Genomic DNA, 23,817 nt, shown 5'->3' on the forward strand with positions numbered 1-23,817 from the left:
AGTGATTTTTGGACCATATAGGTGAGATCACTATGCTTGAGGGTTCAGGTGGTTTGGCCTCTAAAAGCCATGGTTGGTTTATTTTGGTTTAACCATTAGGATCCCACACTCATTCTTGGAATGTTTCATAGGGGTGATTGGATGAGAGAGATTTGGTTCAACCCAATATATACTCGGTTGGTACATGGAAGTCTCTGACTTGGTTGATATTTTCATATGTTAATATGAGTTATTTTCCTATTATGATCTATGAACACTTGTACTGGTTAGTATGGTGATCTTATGGTTGTTTTGTCATAGTTTCTATTTTGATTATATGCCTAGCTTTATGATGTCCTTTAGCTATGGCTCTTGTCGATGATTTGATAAATTATTGAATGGTTGATGAATGCATGGGATAACAAGTGTGTTGTAGCTAGCTTGAGAGCTCATTGAGCCTTCTTGGATATTCTCAGATGAATTTCAAAAATTTATGATCAGATATTAATCTAGCTAGCTCTAGAGACACACATAGAACAAAGAGGACTCAGGAAAGCTCAAAAATAAAAGTGTTTGGATTATTCTCGAACTAGGACCAGAGTGCAGATCTCGTCGTCCTGATCGCGGCGGTGTGAATAGTTCGTCAAACTGAGTCTGTATGCAAAAGTTAGAAGCAGTCAAAGTTGGGTTGACTTTTCACTGACTGGGCAGGCTTAAGGAGGCCACAATTTGGACAGAGCCCGGCCACCGGATTCTGTACGAATTTTTGGCCTCATTGAAAAGACTCCTTTGTCCTAAAATTTGAATTTTTTAACATGCCTTCTTAATTATAAAAAAAAAAAAATTAAAAAAACGAGGGCGATGGTGGGCCACCACCCATGCCTCTCCTTACCCATACGCATACATTAAGGTGAGGTTGGTGGGAATTGAACCCACCCAGCCACGTGGACCGGCCCCCACCAGGCGGCGCCATAAAGAACACCCTCCATTAATGCGGTACCACCATAAAGTACAACCCATAAATGGGTATGTAATAACCGTAAAACAATGCGCCCGTAAACCTAAAGGATTAATGGGTGTGTGGGAGACATGGGGCAGGCCGCCTAATGTAGACCCGACCCCCTTTTTAATTTATGTTCATTTAAAAAAAAAACTATAACGTGCAAAAAATTGGAGGGGCGGGTTTTGACCACCCGACCCCTCCTCAACTAATGCCTAATCTTACCATTAGGCCAAACTGATTTATTGGAATATCTAGCCGAAAAATAATATAAACCCATAATTTTCATCAGTGCACCCAAAATGGAGGAACCAAGAGCGGGCACAGATTCTGAGGAGGAGAAAAGGCAGGGCATGCAGTTCAAGGCAGAATTTTGCAAGAGGGGCGAAATTTCACTTTTTCAAAATTTGGCAAATTTTATATGGTTTCAGCACTTCTCGATGCCATGAACGCAATGGAACTGTTCGTTTCTCCACCAAAGTTTTGAATTTTTTGGCCATTTTTCAGTATGCAGGTGGAACCATGACTGTTGCAAAAACAGGGAGTGGAACCATGATCCTTGCAATTTTCCTGAGGAGGAAATTTTTCTCCATGTCGGAATATAGTCAATTTTATAGTCGCTTTTAATGGTTTTTCACAAGGATCACAATGGCAAGGTCAAATTTGTCCTTTGAGTTGTAGATTTCTAGTCCACCCATGTTGCAGAATCTTTGAGGAATCTAGGGGGAATCTAAAAGATTCCTTGAGCCCTCGATTCTCAATTTCTCAGAATTGAAAAATTGGACTGTCGATTTTGCACTATTTGAAATCACAAATCTGATGGTGCATTTAGATTTTTCATTTGCTCATTCTATTATTTAGCCACTTTTCTAAGTTGAATGTAGGTGTCAGCATTCATGTGCAAGCAACCATTTCCATGCAATTGATGCCATGAGATTGATGGCATGAACAACTTCAACAGTTTGAAATCTGCTTCTTCAGATGGACCTTGGTTGTGAGGTATATGCAGTGTGTTCATGTACTTATTCTTCTATGCATTGTGCTACATAGATCCTTGTTTGATGTTTGATGAGGGATCTTGTTCATTACTTGTTTTCATTATTCCTGATTAATGCCACACGAAATCATTTATGTGATGTAATTGTTGTCATGATTTATCATGTTATGTTTTGAGATACCTTTGTAATATGTTGATGGGATACTCATGTTGTCGTCATGCATGTTTGCATTGAGATCCCTTTTATGCCATGTTGGCGGGATGCTCATCATGCATGAGTTTGTGTCACACTGATGGGAGTCTTTTGACTAAGAGTTCCTGTAATGGAACATCTCTTGGCGCCACTCCTGCGTGAGGGCATTTTCCTTGTATGATAGCGACATCACCTCTTATGTACATCATCATTACTAACAACACTTAATGCTTTTGGCATTATGGAACAGGTTTGGAGCTATGGCACAGGTGTCATCCTTGATGGCAACTCTCTCTGATGACAGATCTCAGTTCAGGTTCGCAGAATGAAGGAAAAATATATATATGCATGTTCACCATGACGAAGACGCATATACATGCAGGTTAGTCGTTCAAAAGTCGCATATACGTATACATGCACTTTGATGCAAGGAAAAGTGCGTACATGTGGGAGAACTTATTTTTGGTCCGTGGTATTTAGTCCTTGGTATTTGAACCTATGGTTTTGGTCCATGGTAACTCGTAAGAAGTGTTGATCCCAAGAATTGGGTCCATGGTATTGATTTGTTATGGTTTTGGACCATGGTACTGTGAAAGGGCTAAGACTATAAAAGAGGAAGGAGATCATTTGGCAAAGGATTATCTGAATTATTGAATATCTAATAAAGTGCTAGATCTGGAATACTGGTGATTGGGTTATGGTGCAGATCTGGATCTGAATGAAGGAAGAAACTAAGCGCAAGGAGAAGGATAATTTCTATTGATGGGTCAAAATCTTAAGGATTGAATAATAGTATCTTTGTATGATTTTGATCTGTTATATGTGGCACATGCTTGATCTATAAATCTGGTAATCTGGGTTAACTAATTTCTGAATGTTTGAAAGAGTGAATTATCCTTTATTGATCTGCATGCAGGTTCAGTAAAGCGAAGGCGCGTATACACGTTGGTTCTATGAGTAAGAACAACATATACGCAGGTTGGTCCAAACACAGAAGCGTATGCACGCAGGTTTCTGGTTATTGAAGTAGCGTACATCTCTTGAATCATGTTCTAGCCGCTTCTGTTTATTGCTGCAGTGTTCTGGGTTCAGAATTTGGTGTGTGGTTACTGTTACTGTGTTCAGGGTACAGTTGTCAGAGAAGTGTCTATTTGATTCAGGAGACTGATTGATGCAAAAATTCTTGATGAGTGATTGATGTTCATGGATCCAGTCTGAAAATTTATGAAACAAGGTCCCTGGAAGCAAAGAGAAGGTTGTAGCCTTCTGCAGGTAGTAGCCTACGTACTAGTATCCCAGCTAGTACAAGAGCTAAGGGGGTTGTAGCTCCCTTCCAGGAGAAGCTGGAGAATGAGAGAGGGTTGTAGCTCTCTGCAGGTAGCAGCCTGCATACTGGTAAAGGACTACACCAGTATAGAAACATTGTAAAAAGAAGTTTCTAATTAAAAGAAGATAGAGACAAATTGCAGTAGGTGGTTTTCACCCACATTGGCTTTCCACCTTATATCTTGTGTCCTTGTGTGTGATTGTCTTCTGCTTTGTTTCACTATTTCTGGTTACTTTTTATTTGATTCTGACACACAGATTAATGATCAACATCTATAAGATAAATTAAATTATAAGTTTGCATGGTATACGCTTGTTTCCTTATCTGTAGTTGCATATATACGCGGTTTTCTCTAATTGAAGTAGCGTATATGATCTGGGTGTGAAAAACAAAATAATTGACTTGATAATATTGATTCACCCCCCCTCTCAGTATTATTTCCAACAATTGGAATCAGGGCAGGTCCTTCAGAAGAAGCTTGATCACTTGAAAGAAGATATATCATCATGAACAACTACGAGAGAGAAGCATCAATCAGGCCACCAATTTTTGATGGGACCAATTTCGTCTATTGAAAGGTAAGAGTCACAGGCTATCTTCAATCTCTTGGTACAGAAGTCTAGGATATCATAGATACAGGGTACACTTTTCCTTCAATAACTCCTACATATCTGGTTGGTAAGAAGCAATATGAAACATATGCAAAGGCTTTCAATACTCTATTAGGATGTCTATCTCAATCAAAATTCGTCAAGTTTATGCAGTATAAAGCCACAAAAGAAATATGGGACAAGATCATTCTGAGCTATGGAGGAGATGAAAAGGTAAAATGAGAAAAACTTCAAACCCTCAGAATTTAGTATGAAAATCTCATAATGTACAATGATGAGAGTGTGGGTAACTATTTGCTACGTATAGATGAGATTGTTAATTGTATGAAAAACTTGGGTGAAGAAATAAAAGAGGTTGTTGTGGTTGAAAAGGTTCTAAGATCTTTGTCCTCTAAGTTTGAATCAAAATTTTCTGCTATAGAAGAAAAACAGAATCTACAAAACCTTACCATGTCATAGCTGCACGGAATTCTAACTGCATACAAAATGAGGAAAGGAGGACCATCAGACAGGAGAGAAGCTGCATTCAAGGCTTCAGGCAAAGGAGATTACTATGAGTCAGGACATATATCCGAAGAAGAGGAAGAATCAAATTTTGTTAAGAACCTTGAACGGGGTTCTAGAAGATTCAGAGGTAAGTTACCTTTCAAATGCTTTGCTTGTGGAAGAGTCGGTCACTATGCTTCCAAGTGTCCTCATAAAGATAAGCTTGACAAAGGTAAGGAACCTGTTATATGGAACAAGAAACAAAATGTAAATAAGAAAAGCTATTACACTCATGAGGACAGTGATGGACTTTCAAATAGTGATGAAGATGAACAAGGTAACAATTATAGACTTTTAATGGCTTTTGAAGATGATGATTTCTTGGATGCTATAGATGAAGAAGGTCTTTATGAAGAGATTTCTAAACTCAAAATTTGCTTAGAAGAAAAGAATATGATCATAGATACTCTGCAATTTCAACTTGCTGAAAAGGAAAAATGAAGTTAGAATGTGAAATTGTGGGACTCAGAAAAGAGATTGAGAAAACAAAAGCTCTTAATCTTAGATTTACTAAAGGATCTGAAACTCTAGATGAGATTATCAAAGTGCAGCGTTATCCACTAATCCAGACAGTTCTGGGATATAATGAAGAATCATCTCAAGCGCAGAAGCCATCCACTTCCAAAAGGTATCTTGATGCAGCAAGGAGAAGTGAAACGATTGACAATAAACGACAAAGGCACAATGTTGCTCACTAGGTAAATCAGGGACAATTTACCTCAAGAATGAACAAATAATACCAGGTAAATCGAGGGCAATCTACTTTAAGGATGAACAGAAGCTACAACCAGCCACAGGTAAAACCTTCTCAATTTGCCTCAAGAATGGATGTCAATAGAAACTACAATCATTTGGCTGGTAGAGTTGATAATCACAGGAGTTTCTTCAATGGCCAATGTTTCTCTTGTCATAACTTTGGTCACAAAGCAGCTCAGTGTGTTTCCTACAAAACTATCATGACTAGAGAAGCTCAAAAACAGAGGAGTATGACTGGGATCATGAAAAGAACCTACAATAACTTTTCTGCTCTTGAAAATGAAATAGAATGTTCTATTTGTAACAATTTCGATCATGAAGATTCTGAATGCAGGAGTAGGTTTCGGCAGACAACTTAGAAGGAGAAAGCCTAAAGTGCCAAAATACGGAGAATGAAAGAACCACAACCAAAAATATGTGGTATAGCCTTATATGCGAAAGGGCAGGAAAATCAATGGTACATCAACAGTGGATGTTCGAAACATATGACGGGTGATAAAGAAAAACTTCAGTCATATAGTGCCTTAGAGAAGGAGAAGAAAGTCTCATTTGGAAATGACACCCCTGCACTCATAAAAGGTAAAGGTTTTGTTCAGTTGAAATAAAAGGTCAAAGCTGGAAATGTTATGTATGTTGATGGCTTAATGCATAATCTATTGAGTGTCAGTCAGATGTGCGATCAATGAACTGAGGTAATATTTAGATCAAATGGATGTAGTGTTCGTGATCTTGATATAGGAAAAATAGTGAACAAAGGCATAAGAACTCCAAATAATTTATACATATTCAAAGAAGGACAACATCAATGCTATCTAAGAAAGAATGATGAACACTGGCTATGGCACTATAGATTAGGGCATCTAAGCTTCTCTCAAATAAGGAAAGCATGCAAATACCAGACAGTTCGTGGTCTTCCAGACATCAGAATTCTAGATAATACAATATGCAAATCATGTCAGTTTGGTAAGAAAACTAGAACTAACTTCCCTAAGAAGGAAGGATCAGCTAGCAGGCCACTTGAACTTGTCCATACTGATGTATGTGGTCCATCTAGGAAAGGGTCACCTCGGGAAGAAGAATACTTTATATTATTCATTAACGATTTTTCCAGGATGTGTTGGATAGGACTTATGAAGCACAAAGACGAAGCCTTCAAAAAATTCAAATCTTTCAAAGCCTTGGTTGAAAACGAATCAGATCACAAAATCAAATGCCTCAGGTCTGATAGAGTTGGGGAGTTTACCTCAAATGAATTTTTCGTTTTTTGTGAAGAACATGGAATAAGAAGGGAATTCTCTACTGCAAGGACTCCTCAGCAAAATGGAGTAGTGGAAAGGATGAACAGAACGGTTCAAAAAATGGCTCGTGCTATGATGGATGAGTCTGGAACTCCCGCAACGTTCTGGGGTGAAGCCACATTTGCCGCAGTTGTTATTCTCAACAAGAAAAACGTCCGGGTAAATAGCACTCAAGCTCCTCATGAGCTCTCGTATGGTAAGACTCCTTTGGTAAAATATTTCTAAAATTTTGGAAGCAAATGCTATATCAAAAATACTGATGAAAATCTTGGCAAGTTTGAACCTAGAGCAGATGAAGGCATTCTCCTTGGTTACTCTCCCCACAACAAAGCATACAAGTGTTGCAATAAAAGACTTGGAAGAATTGTTGACAACATTGATGTAGTTGTTGACATAGAAGGAAACATTCCTAGGCAAGTAAGTTTTGAAAATTTTGAAGATGATGAGGACTATCCTTCAACATCAAATCAGAATCATGATGAGGAAGAAGCTCAAGAGGCACCAAAAGAATAGAAAAGGATAGAAGATAAGAATCCATCTAAATACGTTCAAAAGAATCATCCAGAATCTCAAATTCTGGGGCAGAAAGAGGCAAGTATACAAACAAGAAGAACAATTGCAGAAGGTTCAAGCTATTTGGCATTTCTCTCCTCCACTGAACCACAAAATGTAAAAGAGGCATGCAAAGATGAATGCTAGGTCAAGGCAATGGATGAAGAACTTGAGCAGATTGAAAAGAATAACACTTGGGTGTTGGTTCCTAGAACAAAGGATAAGAATGTGATAGGGACAAAATGGATATTCAAAAACAAGTTGAATGAAAATGGGGAAGTTATTAAAAACAAGGCTAGACTTGTTTGTAAAGGGTATGCTCAACAAGAAGGAAGAGACTTTGAAGAAACTTTTGCTCCCGTTACTAGACTTGAGGCCATCCGAATGTTCCTTGATCTCTCAAGCTTTCAGAAGTTCAAAGTATTTCAAATGGACGTGAAATCAGCTTTTCTGAATGGAGACTTAGAAGAAGTGTATATTGAACAACCGGATGGATTCATCCTTTGAAATCATCTAAAACTTGTATGTAGACTTAGGAAGGCTCTCTATGGTCTTAAACAAGCTCCAAGGGCTTGGTATTATCATCTGGACAAATATCTTCATCAACAAGGTTTCTCAAAAGGATCAACAGATAGCAATCTTTATATAAAAATTAAAAATAACAAATTGCTAATACTTGTTGTGTATGTTGATGATGTCATCTTTGGCAGCAATGAAGAAGCTATGAGTCAAAACTTTGCCTTGGTGATGCAGAAATAATTTGAAATGTCCTTGCTTGGAAAACTGACATATTTTTTTGGATTACAAATCCAACAAAATGAAGGCGGTATCTTTTTATCTCAACACAAGTACCTCAAGCAGATTTTAAAGAAGTATGGCATGGAAGATTCGAAACCAGTATGTACCCCTATGGTTACAGGATGCAGCCTCAGTGCAAATGATGAATCAGTAGTACTGCATCAACCAACTTATAGATCCATGCTTGGAAGTCTGCTCTATTTAACAGGTACCTGACTAGACATCATGCATGCAGTGGGAATGGTTGGAAGATTTAAGGCAAATCCTAAGGAAACTCATCTTCAGGCAGTAAAGAGAATTTTCAAGTATCTTCAAGGAACTCAAAACTATCGCCTGTGGTATCTGAGAGATACAGATCTCACTCTTCATGCTTCTACAGATGCAGATTGGGTGCGAAGCGTGGATGACAAAAAAAGCACAAGTGGTGGTGCATTCTTTATGGGTTCCATATTAGTATCTTGGTTCAACAAGAAACAGAGTTCGATTGCTTTATCTACATCTGAAGCAGAATATGTGGCTGCCGCATCTTGTTGCACACAACTCCTTTGGATGATGCAAACTTTGCAGGATTTTCAAATCACTTGTACTTCACCTATCTCCATCTTATGTGATAATACAAGTGCTATCAGTATCTCAAAGAATCCTGTCATGCATTAAAAGACTAAGCACATACCAATCAAGTATCATTTTCTCCGAGAACAAGTGTTGGAACAAAAGGTCAAATTGGAGTATTTTCCCTCTAAGGAACAAGTTGATGATATTCTCACCAAACCACTGGACAGGGAAACTTTTGAATACCTCAGACAGAAGCTGGGAGTAGTTGATGCATCATCTTGCTGTTGAAACTTGTTTATTTCAGAGAAAAGTGGGTGTACGCGAGTTTCTTGTGGAGGATCTGTGTACATACGCCGGTTTATTAGAGATAGTCGCGTATATGGTAGTTTGGAAGAAATCAATGGGGACAAACTCTGGTTGAAGAGAGTCTGATATGGGTCTGAGAGAGACCATCTGGCATAGGTTTAGGGGGACTAGATAAACTTCTGATAATGCATTGTTGGCATTACATTAGAAGCTCTTGGTTCAAGTACACAAGCTGTTTTGGGTTCAAGTGGATCAGCTGCAGAAGGAAAACAGAAGGAAAAGATGGTTGCTGATCTGAATAGTGATTGACAGATGTTGCTAATATTAGTTATTAGTGACTTTCATAAGTCTTGCTCTAGATATTTCGTCTCTATGTCATGTATATCATTTATTGTCAAGGTCATGTAACGACCTATTTTGGTTTCCCCACTATGCCTGGGATGAATGATGTAATGTACTTGGTTGTCATATGTAAATTTCTGGTGTATCCCCACTTGGTTGGGTGGATGATCCCCACTTGGTTGGGTGATGGATGTATGTATAGAGTCTTTTAGTGATAGGAAGGTATTTTATGTTGTATATGTCATGGTTCTTCTTGAAGAACATCGTTTTGAAGATCTTGCCTACAGTCAGGGGGAACATGGTCAGCGAGGTAGACCAGAGATTTTAGTATGTACTCAAGGGAAACACAACTCTTTTCCCTTGATGACAAATGGGGAGAATGACTTTGAGGATCTTGTGGTTGCCATCAAGTCAAAAGGGGGAGATTGTTGGCATTATGGCACAGGTTTGGCGCTATGGCACAGGTGTTGTCCTTGATGGCAACTCTCTCTGGTGACAGATCTCAGTTCAAGCTCTCAGAATGAAGGAAAAATATATATACGCAGGTTCACCATGACGAAGATGCGTATACACGCGGGTTAGTCGTTCAAAAGTCGCGTATACGTATACATGCACTTTCATGCAAGGAAAAGCACGTACATGTGGGAGAACTTATTTTTGGTCTGTGGTATTTAGTCCTTGGTATTTGAACCTATGGTTTTGGGCCATGGTATCTCGTTAGAAGTGTTTATCCCAAGAATTGGGTCCATGGTATTGATTTGTTATAGTTTTGGACCATGGTATTGTGAAAGGGCTAAGACTATAAAAGAGGAAGGAGATCATTTGGAAAAGGATCATCTAAATTATTGAATATCTGATAAAGTGCTAGATCTGGAATACTGGTGATTGGGTTATGGTGCAGATCTGGATCTGAATGAAGGAAGAACCTGAGCGCAAGGAGAAGGATAAGTTCTATTGAAGGGTCAAAAAATCTTAAGGCTTGAATAATAATATCTTTGTATGATTTGATCTGTTATATGTGGCGCATGCTTGATCTATAAATCTGGTAATATGGGTTAAATAATGTCTGAATGTTTGAAAGAGTGAATTAGCCTTTATAGATCTTCACGCAGGTTCAGTAAGGAAAAGGCACGTATACACGCTGGTTCTGTGAGTAAAAACAACGTATACGCAGGTTGGTCCGAACATAGATGTGTATGCACACAGGTTTCTAGTTATCGAAGTAGCGTACGTCTCTTGAATCGTGTTCTAGCTGCTTCTGTTTATTGCTGTAGTGTTCTAGGTTCAGAATTTGGTGTGTGGTTACTGTTACTGTGTTCATGGATCCAGTCTGAAAATTTATGAAACGAGGTCCCTGGAAGCAAAGAAAAGGTTGTAGCCTTCTGCAGGTAGTAGCCTGCGTACTAGTATCCCAGCTAGTACAAGAGATAAGGGGGTTGTAGCTCCCTTCCAAGAGAAGGTGGAGAATGAGAGAGGGTTGTAGCTCTCTCTAGGTAGCGGCCTGCATACTGGTAAATGACTGCACCAGTACAGAAACATTTTAAAAACAAGTTTCTAATTAAAAGAAGATAGAGACGAATTGAGCAGGTGGTTTTCACCCACATTGGGTTTCCACCTTATATCTTGTGTTCTTGTGTGTGATTGTCTTCTGCTCTGTTTCACTATTTCTGGTTATTATTTATTTGATTCTGACACACAGATTAATGATCAACATCTGTAAGATAAATTAAATGATAAGTCTGCAGGGTATACGCTTGTTTCCTTATCTGTAGTTGTGTATATACGCGGTTTTCTCTAACTGAAGTAGCATATATGATCTTGGTGTGAAAAACAAAATAATTGACTTGATAATACTGATTCACCCCCCTCTCAGTATTATTTCCAACAAATGCAACGACCTACACGATCTTGACAACGACGCCCAGAGACATAGTCCCTCCTGGACGAACTCCATTATCAACAGCTTATGTTTTTATGTTGCTGATGAATGTCTTGTTCCTCTTCTTTATAGCATGTAGATGTACTCATTTATATTCTTTTAAAAATGCAATTTAATACATCACAAAAGTAGAAGTTCTTGGAAGGGTCCTTTGTCACATCCAAACATGGATCAAGTGGTATTAGAGCGGTCTTTGTGTTGATGTGAATTACAAGTGTGAACAATGGAATGTGCAGCAATAGAGGATGAAAAAGCGATGTACGAGACAATGCTCAACATTTCCAAAAGAGTAGAAATAATGTATGAAACTCTACATAAACAGACAGAGGAAAAGGAGCGATTGCAGCTTCAGTTGCGAGCCACAGAAGAGGCCTTGGAAGAACTGAAGCACAACAAGCAAAGTCTTCAAAGAGAGAATGCTGAATTGAAGATGCGTCTACAAGAAGAGAGAGAGGAAAAACAAAGTTTTCTATGACAATTGCAAGCTAAGGACGAGGCCTTGGAAAAGTTTCAGCATGACCTATGTGAGGCAAAAATTAGTTCTCCATCTTCATGTATGTTTTCTGATGATGATTTCGTTGTTTTTGAAAATCATACCACAGGAATTGGCTCCAAACTGTTGAAGAAAATTGGGTATGAAGGAAGAGGCTTGGGCATTAATGACCAAGGCATTGTCAACCCCATCAGAGTAGAAGAAAGGCAGGAATTGGGTATGTCAGAAAGAAAGTTGGCTAATGCGCCAAGATAGCTAGCGAACCACCAACAACAGATGATGAGAAGCCCTCATCAGTTCTTTCCAAATTGACAGAGGAGGTAAAAGATGTTGATTTCATTTCAGTTTCATCTTCACATAGTATGATTTTTGTTGGAGATGTGGAGATCCCAATTACAGGGGAAAACATGAGGCTCCTTACCAGGACGAAGCACGAGAAGGAAGAAGAACTTGGTGTTAATAACCAAGGAGTAACTCAACCGTTGGAGGTTGTGCAGAGACCTCAATTTGAGGCTCTAGATACGCCAAAGGAGAATGCTCAAAGGTTTCATGTGCTTTCGAGACATCGTCTAAATTGTCAAGGAAAGAGAATGATGGGAACACATCCCCATCATCCCATGGAAGTTTCCATGGAAAGGAAAGAGCTGAGGCAAGCTCTCATCGCCATAATGACATTAGAGACGACAAGGAAAGGTATAACCAGTCTCGATATTTGAATATTCATTTCGATTATAATCATGTTGTTAAATATGAATGTAAAACATAGCATCGAAAAGCATGTACCTTTTGTGGATTACATAACCATACATTTTCTAATTGTTGGAAAAGAATGGCAACACACAAAAGGATGAGGCATGAAAGATCCTCTCAACAACATGTAAAGAAACATGTTAAGAAAATCTGGAGGAAGAAGATGTATTGTAGTCATTGCGACAAAAATGGCCATCAAAGAGCCACTTGTTGGAGGCTCCATCCAGAGCAGAGCCTTAAAAACAAAGTGTCAGTGCATGAACCAGGTGAAGCAGTTGTTCGACCAGCAAAGCCACCACAAGGAGGCGACCCATTCACATTGATAAGTGAAAAATGGTTTCTAGACATGTTGTCATTTCATGGTCGTGCTTTTGTAAATCATTTGTTGCATTTTAAGATGTAAAAGTGATGATGTGTTTTCCATCACTTGTTCAGCAACAATGATGTCTGGTCCTATTTGGTGTCACATGTTAAACTGTGAAAGTGATGTCGTGTTTCGATCACTTGTTAGAAGAAAAAATAGTGTTTGGCCTTATGATTGTAAATCATGTGTTGGAGTGATGATGAGTTTCCCATCACTTGTTAAATCAACAATGATATGTTGGCTTTGTTTTCGTAGCTCGGGTATTATGTCCATCTTGATGTAAATTATACCATCAAGTATGTGTTATGAACTCGTGGCAAGTATGGGACACTTGGGTCATTAGTTGGTCATGAAAGTTAAGCATGTAATTTGCAAAACAATGTACTACAAGTTGCAAAGGTTGTAGGTGTCGGCTCATTGCTTAAGGCTTTGAAGAACAAAGGTGAAGGAGAAGGAAGCGAGGCCTTTCACGACATTTGTGATGCAGACAAGGTACATAGAAGTTGCAAATTAGTTTTCATTCTTTTGGAGGACCAAAATCTCCTTAGTGTGGAGGCTTGATCCAAGTGGCTCTAGAGACACACACGGAACAAATAGGACTAAGGAGAGCTCAAAAATCAAAGTGTTTAGATTATTCTTGAACTAGGACTAGAGTGTAGATCTCTTCGTCCTGGTCGCGATGGTGCAAATGGTTCGTCTAACTGAGTCCGTATGCAAACGTTAGAAGAAGTCAAATTTGGGTTGAATTTTTGTTGAATGGGCAGGCTTAAGGAGGCCAAAATTTGGATAGAACCTAGCCACCGGATTCCGGCCAGCCTGGGCTAGATTCTAGGAAAATTTGTGGCATTGTTAAAAAGACTCCTTCGGCCTGAAATTCAAATTTTTGAACATGCCTTCTTAATTATAAGAAAAAAGAGGGCGGTGGTGGGCCACCACCCATGCATCTCCTTACCCATACACATATATTAAGCTGAGACCGGCGAGAGTTGAACCCACCGGCCACATGGTGTGGCCCCCACTAGGTGGCCCCATAAAGAACACCCTCCATTAATGCAGTACCACTATAAACTGCAGCCCATAAATGGGTACGTAATAATCGTAAAAAAATGTGCCCGTAAACCTCAAGGATTAATGGGTGTGCAGGAGACATGGGGCAGGCCTCCCAATGCGGACCCGACCCCCTTTTTTAATTTATGTTCGTTTTTAAAAAAACTATAACGTGCAAAAAATAGGAGGGGCAGGGTTTGACCACCCGACCCCTCCTCAACTAATGCCTAATCTTACCATTCGGCCAAACTGATTTATTGGAATATCTGCCCAAAAAATAATATAAACCCAACCTTTTCATTAGTGCACCCAGAATGGAGGAACCAGGAGTGGGCATGGATTTCGAGGAGGAGAAAAGGCAGGGCATGCAGTTCGAGGCAAAATTTTGCAGGAGGGGCGAAATTTCACTTTGTCAGAATTTTGGCAAATTTTATATGGTTTCAACACTTCTCGACACCACGAACGCAATGGAATTGTTAGTTTCTTCACCATAGTTCTACATTTTTTTCATTTTTCAGTGTGCAGTTGGAACCATGACTGCTGCAAAAACAGAGAGTGGAACCATGATCCTTGCAATTTTCCCGAGAAGGTAATTTTTCTCCATGTCGGAATATAGTCAAGTTTACAGTCATTTTTCATGGTTTTCCTTAGGGATTGCAATGGAAAGGTCATATTAACCCTTTGAGTTGTAGATTTCCAGTCCACCCATGGAGCAGAATCTTTGAGGAATCTAAGGGAATCTAAAAGATTCCTTGAGCCCCTGATTCTCAATTTCTCAGAATTTAAAAATTCGACAGTCAATTTTTCACTATTCAACGTCACAAATTTGATGGTGCATTAATATTTTTCATTTTCTAATTATATTCTTTAGCCAATTTTCTAAGTGGAATGTAGGTGTCAGCATTCATGTGCAAGTAGCCATTTCCATGCGATTGATGCCGTGAGATTGATGGCATGAACAGCTTCAAGAGTTTGACAGCTGCTTCTTCAGATGGCCCTTGGTTGTGAGGTATATGAAGTGTGTTCATGTGCTTCTTTTGCTAGGCATTGTGCTGCACAGATCCCTGTTTGATGTTTGACGAGGGATCTTGTTCATTACTTGTTTTCATGATTCATACTTTATGTGACGTGGAATCGTCTATGTGATGTACTTGTTGGACCATGATTTTTCATGTTATGTTTTGGGATCCCTTTGTTGTATGTTGATGGGATACTCATGTTTTCGTCATGCATGTTTGCATTGAGATCCCTTTTATGCCATGTTGGCAGGATGCTCATCATGCATGAGTTTGTGCCATATTGATAGGAGTCTTTTGACTAAGAGTTCCTGTAGTGGAACATCTCTTGGCACCACACCTGCGTGAGGGCATTGTCCTTGTATGATAGTGACATCACCTCTTATGTACATCATCATTACTGACAACACTTAATGCAGCGGCCTACACCATCTTGACACCAGGGCTCGGAGACGTAGTTCCTCGTGGACGAAATCCATTATCAACAGCTTATGCTTTTATGTTGTTGATGTATGTCTTGTTCCTCTTCTTTACAACATGCAGATGTATTCATTTATGTTCTTTTTAAAATCCAATTTAACACATCACGAAAGTAAAAGGTCTTGGAAGGGTCCTTTGTCACACCCGGACCTGGATCAGATATGCATTCATGATCTATAACTTATATGTGTGTCATGTGTTTGACGAAATGTCTATATTGCATTAGTCATGTCTTTTTAAATATTTGGCTCAATTTCTATTTATTTAGTATTTTTATACTTATTGTAATGATTATGGAAAGTCACTAGTAGTTTTGGATAGCGGTTTGGAGGATTTCCTGAAAAAGTGGCATAGATCTCTTGACTGCATGCACTGAACTAAGGAATTTGGGCCATAACCACTGAAAGCTAGGCCTTTGTGTGGTTATAGCCTCCCAACCACATGCATGAAGTGTTATGGCTGCAGTTAGGGAGTTTTTCTTGTGAGAAAGAGTTCCAGCTAATAGATTGATCACCAGGGGTGAATTTCAGGCTCTTATATGGTCTGTAGTCCTTGAGGGATGGTTGTAAGTTATTGGTTAGTTGACCTCACTTTCATAACTAGAACTTGGAGGTCGGGTCATCTCATAGTGACACTAAACTCCTGTTTACCCTAGAGAGCTTGTAAAAGTGGGTAAATGTGGGAGGAGGCATTGAAAACACAAAAAGAAATAATTTTTTCATATTCAATCTGATTCCCTTTAGCGTTTCTCATATACAACACTTTTCTTTCACATACATATGGGTCTAATTATACACTAGGGAATTGAGTCAACTAAATCCTTCTAATAAAATATCCATACAATTCCACATAGTTCACTAACTAGATTTTTTTTTTGCATTTAATGAATAAGAAAAATATCCTAGACACCACAAAAATTGTTTTGGGTGGTAAATGCATGAGTTTTCACCAACGAATAATTAGAACTCCCTCTAGCAGATTCTATAGACATTGGAATTGTGATTCAAAATTAACATCCTCCCACTTGAAGGTAAAATAAGCCTCCTAATTGATAAACAATAGTGGTAGATGAATTTTTTTCTTTCTTCCTATCCAAGCCTTCTCATCAATTCGCCCCTAGGTCAACCAAACTTCTACAAAATACTTTCTTGTATCTTGGAATAATTTTGGTGAACATATTAGTAGGATTATTGGTTGTATGATTTTTTTTGTGTAAATACTTTTCCTCCAATACATGTCAAATCCAATGGTACCTAAGTTCAATATGCTTGGTATTTATATGATACATTGTGGTTTCCACCAACATAATCATGCCTTGACTGTCCCAATACAATACATACTTGTATTATTTTATTACTAGCTCTCTTAGGAATCGTTGCATCCACAACATCTCTTTTTCAGCTTCCACTAAAACTATGCATTGTACCTCTTGTGTCAAAATATATAATGTCATCTAAAGATTAAAATACCCAAGACACTATTGCACCTACAAATGTATACAAATAACTAGTGGTGGAATTTTTTATGTCCACATCTCTAGGCATATATACATCTATGAAATATTCAATGACAATTCATTATTATCAAAATATAAACAATAATGACTAGTACCCTTAAGATACCTTAACGTCCACTTTATCACTTGCAAATGTTGTTTCCCTTGATAAGAAAGGAGCTAACTCACAAATCATACTAAATGTTCGAGGTCCAATTGTGTACATACCATAACATACATCTAGCTGTAAAGTGCCAAAACATAAGGAATCTTACTTATTTCCTCCTTTTGTTTGTCGTCAACAAGGAATGTTGTCTTTACATGTAACTATTCACATTCGTGATCTAAAGTAGCAATAAGACCAAAATTTGTTCTTATCGATGAAATTTTACCAATAGGTTAAAATATTTTAGTAAAGTAAATGCCTTCATTATGGGTAAATCCCTTCACCACCAACCTTTCTTTGTATGTTTTATTCTTCCCTTCACCATAATTTTTAATCCTATATACCCCTTTTTTATAGGATTTTTCTTCCTTTTTGAAGCTTTACTAACTCCCAAGTTTTCTTGTCCAACAAGTAGTCCATTTTTTCCTCCACTGCTTTCTTCCACTCTTTACTGGTTTCACCTTTACAACCCTCCTAAAAATAATCTGGTTCAACTTCATTAGTTAACAAAATATAATGTGAAGGAGGATATCTTTGTGAGGGCTTATGAGAAATAATAGATCCACAAGCTAACTATTGGTGGTGATTTTTCTAGTTGGACCTCTTGTAAAGGCTATGACAAAGTTTCTTCTTCTTACTATCCATCATTTTCCACTTCTTTTCCATCATGTTCTTAAATTGACTGCTAATTACTTATAAAGGTGGGATTTTTTTTTTGTAAACTTGCCACCAATTTTTACCCCCATATCACCCGTAGACCTTTTAAATATTTGTAGCCCATTAAATATGACATCCTTGCTTCTAAAAAAAATGTGTTTAAGCAAATACCATAGAAAAAAGTGAAACTCAACATCCACATGTCCCAAAAAATGCATTCAATGAATTTATCATCAAACTGCACTATATTCCCTTTGGTAATATACCCAGTCGCTTCACATTAAAAAAAATCAAGTGAGAATATTTTACCTTCTTACTAGTCCAAAGTTCTTTAGGAATGCATAGCCACTATTTAGGCTTGTAGTAAGTGGATGATTGATTACCTAATGGTATTCCCTTAGTGATTCTATGAAAAATTGCTTTTCAAATCTACAATTTGACAATAAACTCTTCACCTTCTCCATGATAGTGTGATTCATTGTTTCTTTATTACCATTTAGTTGAGTGCTAAGAAAAATGTTCTGATGGTTTATGTCAGGCCTATTATAATAATACTTGAATGCATTGGAGCAATGCTCTCCACCACTATCTATCCTCAAACACTTGAGCAGTTTGTTAGTATCACTTTCAACAAAGACATGACTCTTTGAAATATCTTAAACACCTCACCTTTAATTTTCATGGGATAGGCTTAAAACTTCTTAGATGCATCATATATTAATTTGAAAATGTATGAGGCTTGCCCTAAAGACTTAACATTGACTTGACCAAACACATCAAAGTGTACTAATTAATAAATTTTCTTTCCTTTCATAGCCACCTCTCATAAATAAAACTCTTCATTGCCTACCATATATACAATTCTCACAAAGGTCAAGCGTAGAAGCAAATATTTTCCAACAAGGACATTAGGAAATTTTTTCTCATGTGACCCAAGTGCATATGCCAAAAAACCACTGAGTTTCCTTATTTTGCAACAAAATCCGCATATAATATTTCTATCATTACCCTTAACATATATAAGGTTCATATCTTGAGTCCTCTACCCACGACCAACATCCCTTTACTAATTTTTTAGCCACCTTTCCATGAGCTTATGGAGTAGCCTTCATTATTCAATCATCCCACTGAGATCAAACTCATATGCATATTTCGAGAAAAACTAACCTATTTAAACAAGATCACATGTCCATCATGTATCTTGATTTGGAGATCTCCCACTCCAATAATGTGACAAAAGTGTTTGTTTCCCAAATATTTCCTACCACAATCACTAGTTTCACATGTAATACATGTGTGTGTGTGTTAGCCTCACTCTCTTAAAAATCAATAATAAATCCAATTATTAAATTAGATAAACAGAATCATGAGAATTCCTCAAACTAAGGAGTCTAGTTTGGATGAGAGATTCTCTCCAACTAGCTCTCTTAAATTAGTGTGTAAGTTGAGAAATTGTCGCAACCAAGTGATTCTAAGATAGACGCACTATCTTAAGACCACTCACTCATGTATTTAAATGTATTATTAAATTTTTTGAAGAATTTGAATTACATGAGCATGAGAGACCACATGATGGATCTCTGCCTTTTCCGCCAGTTTAATTTTTGTGTGTTAATTTGCTGTGCATATGGTTATATGGATTTGTGATTCTTGTTCATGTGGTATTAGAGGAAGTGATTAATTCTGGGATGTGATTAATTGTGCAAATAATTCTAGGATCAGAGGCACAAAACTCGCATATCGCATGTGGGATTGATTGTTCGAATTTATCATATTCCAGTGATATGATAATTCATATACTTGAAGGAAATCGCTTCAAAGTGTTCTAGAAATGAAGCTGCGTTTAATATGAATCTCACGAAATCGCTTAAAGGCTATGAGATCATGTTGACTAATTGTTCTAATTAAATTGTTCAACAAATAGCTCAAGAAATTCTCTGCCAGGGTTTGCAAAGAGACCAATAGTTCTCCTAGCAGAAGGACTGCTAGGAACGTGACAAAGGATTCTACAAATCAAATTAAGTGCACAAACTATGAGGTTTCTGTAGATCAATGGAGGGGCTCGAGGCCTTCAATTTGAGCCTTTAATTGACTATTATCATTGGATATTTTCCAATTATTTTTTTCTAAAGAGGAGGTCGAAGATGATGGCACTCAATTGCAGCTGGATTTGATTGTCCCTAGAGCCACTGTGATAACATCTATCCCAAAAAGCTTCAATTCAACTCTCAGAGTGTCAGATAAAGAATGAAGAGCTTGTTTGGAAGTGGCGTAGGCACCAACCCACGGTCCAGGAGTTAAAGTCATGAAGCTTCCAATATACGCTATTTTTCCCTTTGCCCAGGATATCATGTGAGGTGCCACCTCTTTTATAACATGCATTAAACCATATACATTTTTCTTGAAATTCAACTGGAGGAGAGCCAAGGGCAGCTCAGCAAGAGGCCCAACACAGTGCATGCCAGTGTTATTGACGAGGATGTCTACGTTCCCACTAAAAATTGAGTAAATATGTTGGGTGGAGACCACAAGCTACTAATATTGTGATGAGGTATGTCCAATGTTTATTTCAATGTACGGTATGTACCTATTGCACAAGAGTAGTCAATATTGGAGGAACAACGAGTGTGAAATGACTTCATTCAAATCAACTCTGGATAATTTATCAGTGGATGCATCAATGCCATCATAAACTGTTGCGTCAACGTCATCTGAGGCCATTTTATCAATGTCATAGGAGTTGGTTTGTGTATTCGTTGAAGATGATTGTGTAGCATTGTTGAAACAGTCATGGCATACTTTAACAACAGAATGTATTCCAAACTCTGGCAACAAAATTTTCTTTGATAAATGCTCAAAACAAAAAGTCCTACCATGTTGGTTAGGTAAATCCCCTCTGCGGACAGAGGCGATCGCACTAGCTTAAAACAGAACTAGCCACAATCAATCCACGCTGCCACACAAGTTCCTAGTTGTACATTAAAGGTGAATTAAGAAGACCAACCTGGAATCCAACGCTATAGTCGAAGCAGAGTTGGTGTTCCTGCTCCCTCGCTCCGGCAGGTCACAATCCTTGCGATCCTTGCAAATGGACACCTGCACATGCAAAGGAAGAAACAGATACAAGCATAAAATCCACCAAGGCACAACTATATTTCAGTCAGAAAGGAAATAAATCAACATCACTATAATAGACAATGAGATTGGAACTATAATAACAGTCGTTCATTAATTAATAATAGACAAGAAAAGTTACAACCAAGGTTCTGACGTTGAACCTTTCCTCTGGCTGGGCAAGTAGCTATATGCCTTGCAGTAGACTTCCTCTCTCTCAGACTCCCGGCAGCATAACCTCTCTAGCATTACTCCAACAACTCAAGAACTCAAAACTACAGCACTTCGGAACTCATAAACTTGGAACTAGCTTGTCTAATGCATGAGGACAGGCTTTTATAGATGAAGAAGGGAGAAAGATTCAATGCACCAGGACACCCATTATGGAATGGCAACATCCATGAAAAGCTACTGCGGATAGATATGATGACTCTCGAGCTTTATCAGATGGATTTTTCCCTCAAAGGACTTCATGATCTGGGAGGAAAAAATCATACAGTCGTGCTTTTGGCAAAAAACATTACTAAACTCGACTGGCGCGGGCATTGTTCTAAGACAGAGCGCCAATGGGCGCACCCCTTTTTGAGGATCTGAATTATTGGCATGGGTCAGACATTGGGTACCTGCACCAATGGGAAAAGGGCACTTTTCAGGGATAATTTACAGAAGGTGTCTTGAGGGAACATGAAGTACATACTCAGGGGAACATAGTGCAAGTGTTTTTAGGCTATGTCACTGCTCACAGGTCCCGAAATGCATCCTCCAATGTACTGGAATCGGGGCGATAGGGATGGTGACCAACGGTGACAAATTACTGTGTAACAGATGCCCCCCAAAGCATGAGGCCCGAGCGAGAGAGAGGGGTGAAATGCTTTGCAAGAACACATATAGCTGCTGCCGAGAACCTGCATTGAGAGATACTATTGATAGCTCAAATACATGATGTACGTGGTATGGTCGCAGCCATCCATAAGAGAGTACATGATAATTTAGATCCATAGTATGGACGCAGCCATCTGGGTAGGATCAATGAATTGACTCAGGTATGGTCGCAGCCATCCAGTGAATGAGTCATGTATCAAGAATCACGCCTGGATTACAACAGACATAATCCAGGGTCTTGCGCTCCATCTCGACCCGAACAAAAGTACAAGTTCAAGCATGCGAATATGTGAGCTGAAGTCGAACATGCATGAACATCGTCTGATTACTAGTCAATATTTGGAACTATTAACAGACGCGAGAGGTACCACCAATAATGACAATGGCCCTCAAGGTACTATCGGTACAATCTACGGTGTGCAAATTAGTGATCTGACGTCGAACACCCGTAGAATCATTCGATCAAAGGCCAATGATGAAAACCTCGCGTCGAACACGAAGAACCTGCCATTGAGGCATGCAGGCTCCAAGGCACCGGAAGGGAGTCTCTAGATCAACTTCCTGGATAATGAGTTGAAGTCGACAGGAAGTGACCTTGATCGAAGGTGGGCCATAATGTTTCCCACATCATCGACATGAGACAGAGAGATGATGTTGTGAATCAAAATTGTATGAGCTATCAGAGGGAGGTTGTTTCTTTGCAGAAGTCAACTTCTCTTGAACATATCGGCAGCACTAGAGTGGAGTTGGCAGTATTTGACATCGATGGATCAGAGGTCATAGTGACGAGGCAATGAGCAGATGAGAGGTCAAATAGGATTACCCAATCCCGCGGAGGCAAGTGAAAAATAAGATGAGATGTCCCCACCCAGACACGAAAGCAGAGGAGTGCCATGTTCAAGAGCGACATACTGCCGACACAACAATAATTATGGTTCCAAAAAAAAAAATTCCACCATTTCTGGCGAGTACCCCAATTATTTTTAACAAGCTTGATGGGGATAGCATATGCTTGTGGTGCGTCATTTCGACAAAATCCGATGTCATTAGGTTTTAACGAGTCTGACAAAGGAAGAACTCGGTGTCTTTTCATATTTAGAGAATTTGAAAAGACAGCGAAAAGGAAACTCCAGGGGTGTCCTTTTTCGTAAAGTTGTGTCTCTCGGGCCCGAAAAAGTATAAAATAATGCCCGAAAGAACCGCCCGATCGTTATGATCGAGGAGTACTTTTCATAAGTAGTGATTTCGACCTGAAAAAGTAAAAAAGTGATCAAAACCACGTCGTTTCGTAACCATTAACGAGTTTGAAACGACAAAAAACCTGGTAATCTTTTTATGTTTTAACGGTCGACAAAAAGAACTTAAAACGACCGCCCCTTATTTACGTTTAACGAGTCAAGGGGAGTAACTCGGCAATCTTTTCCTCTTTAAATGGTCGGAAGAGAGCTGAAAAAAGACCTTCAATTTAACCTTTTCTCACGTTTTACCGAGCTTGAAAAAGTCGAAAAGGAGCTCGCGTGATTGTGTTGAAGTGCACTAACCCCTGTCATCATACCAAAAACAGCGTAAAACCCATAAAAATATCTCAAGAATGCTCAAAAATATCATTTCCAATGTATTTTTAGGTCAAAAAATGTTATAAATAGTGAAATGGTAAAAAATAAAATTACTTTTCACTTTTTACCTTTGGAGTTTGCTATTGGAGGGTTTTGGGTGCAAATTTCAACTGCTGATTGCGATCAATCCAGGAGACCATCCGAGCCGCCGTCTGAAGCAGGTAAGGGGCCTCATCCTTAGCTTCATTTTTATTCCATTCTTTCAGTTTTCCATCCACAGAATGATCCTCTGCAAGGGGGATTGCAAAAAATAGGGTTGCGCCCATTGGCGCGAGTTTCCCGCGCGGGTTCGCGCCAATGGGCTATTTTCCTAAAAGGAGTCGCGCCATTTTCGTGACTGTTTGGAAAACAGTCGTGCCAATTGCGCAAACCAATTTTCACATAATTTTGACCATTGAACCTGCAATTTTTCCTAATTTTTGGTTCCACCATTGATCTCATGATGACATTTTGGTGTTTTGGTTGCAGGAATTGGTCGGAATGGCTATAGAATGGAGAGAAAGGGAACATGAGGCCATAGATGCTATGGCATTGGAAG

The sequence above is a fragment of the Pinus tabuliformis genome, chromosome 4_2 (assembly GCF_031772625.1).
Source record: "Pinus tabuliformis cultivar Carrire ecotype Pingquan chromosome 4_2, CPIR1, whole genome shotgun sequence".
In the NCBI taxonomy this organism is placed as follows: domain Eukaryota; kingdom Viridiplantae; phylum Streptophyta; class Pinopsida; order Pinales; family Pinaceae; genus Pinus; species Pinus tabuliformis.